The sequence below is a fragment of the Hippocampus guttulatus genome, chromosome 19 (genome assembly GCF_054856545.1).
Source record: "Hippocampus guttulatus isolate MCC_2025c chromosome 19, RoL_Hgut_1.0, whole genome shotgun sequence".
Classification (NCBI taxonomy): domain Eukaryota; kingdom Metazoa; phylum Chordata; class Actinopteri; order Syngnathiformes; family Syngnathidae; genus Hippocampus; species Hippocampus guttulatus.
Genome location: NC_141279.1, coordinates 13,186,704 through 13,187,500, shown reverse-complemented (window position 1 = coordinate 13,187,500; position 797 = coordinate 13,186,704). Strand labels below are relative to the sequence as shown.

Here is a 797-nt window from a genome sequence, read left to right as displayed (position 1 = left end):
GTATACCTAAATTATATTCTGTTGTTTAATAATTGCTTCGACATTTTTTATGTTGCTGTTAAAGTAAGAGAAGCAGGAAGTGATTTTAGTTACGGGGGTTGTGTTCTCGGACGTGCTGCGGCGCAGACGTTTTTTTTTTCTCCTTTTATTAAACTGCATTGAAGGATTCCATCTCTCCATCTGTCATTCGCAAATAAGAGCCATCCACTGAAAAACAACGAACCCCTCAACCGACAGAAATAAAAAACCACGGGCAGATTAATATGCAACGTTGAAGCTAATCTTTTTCTGCTCAACGACTGACGCAGTTTAACATTTCATGACCGTGGGTTCGCCTTTCCATATTTAATCGATAACATATTTATGCTGGTCGGTGTTGAGGCAGCAGACACGCGAAGAGAATAAACGTTAACGCGTCGGTTTACAATCTTTCGCGCAAGTAACCAAGTTGTCAACAAAGTGCACTTACCAGGCGTCACGTTGAGTGTTTGCAGAGCCGCAACAAAGAGGACGAGTAGATACATTCTCGGCATCCAAAGTTGTGTCGCAGAGGGACAAGTCGTGAGAAGTTATGACTGTCTGTCCCACGGGCGCACGGGAGATAAAAGCCGGGGGGGGGCGGTGCGCTTGGACCAGTTCACCTCCTGAACCAATTAGAATTCGGGCTGCCAGTGACGTCACTCAGCCCTTTTTTTTCCATTGCCAGAATACATTTTCTGCCTGATTTTAAACGAAATTGCTTACGTCGTTGTTGGATTGATTATTTTTAGTCATCATACATTCGCTTATGCCTGACA

General features: G+C 43.8%; 1 long non-coding RNA gene across 1 annotated transcript in view; it reads right to left on the bottom strand.

Moving 5' to 3' along the window:
- The window catches only part of LOC147190378 (uncharacterized), a 1,833-nt gene extending 1,246 nt beyond the window's left edge, over positions 1 to 587 (bottom strand). Inside the window, exon 1 of the long non-coding RNA XR_015104118.1 lies at positions 1 to 587. This exon is cut by the window's left edge and continues 800 nt beyond it. This is a non-coding gene — a long non-coding RNA (uncharacterized LOC147190378).
- Positions 588 to 797: the final 210 nt, after the last annotated feature.